We start from the raw sequence: 377 nt of genomic DNA, 5'->3' as shown, positions 1-377 counted from the left end.
CCGGCGGGGCCACAGCAAGGCGGAAAAAGTTTGAGGGAGGTGGAAGAGGAGGGTGCTGATTGGGCGAGGGGGCGCGCGGCACTGTCTAGCCCGCCCCCCATCCCTCCTCAGTCTCCTGGCGGCGCCTTTAAGATTTGCTTCGTGAAGAGTGCAGTCTTCCTGGGCTCCTTTCCCTTCAGGACTGCTTCCCAAGGGATTCTGCCAACCAAGTCCCTAAACAGGCCGAGGTATGCCCTTTGGAAGTCCAAAATGGCAGTTCTACTGGCCCAAATCCTCACCTCCCCAAAACCCGAAATCTCTCTCATTTCATGACCACTGTGCCCAAGGCAGCCTCCAACCATCACATCCCCCACAAGACCTTCTCTGTTCACAAACAG

The sequence above is a fragment of the Mesitornis unicolor genome, unplaced genomic scaffold (genome assembly GCF_000695765.1).
Source record: "Mesitornis unicolor isolate BGI_N332 unplaced genomic scaffold, ASM69576v1 scaffold16640, whole genome shotgun sequence".
In the NCBI taxonomy this organism is placed as follows: domain Eukaryota; kingdom Metazoa; phylum Chordata; class Aves; order Mesitornithiformes; family Mesitornithidae; genus Mesitornis; species Mesitornis unicolor.
The sequence above is the reverse complement of the archived record's forward strand: the minus strand, read 5'-3'. Positions refer to the sequence as shown.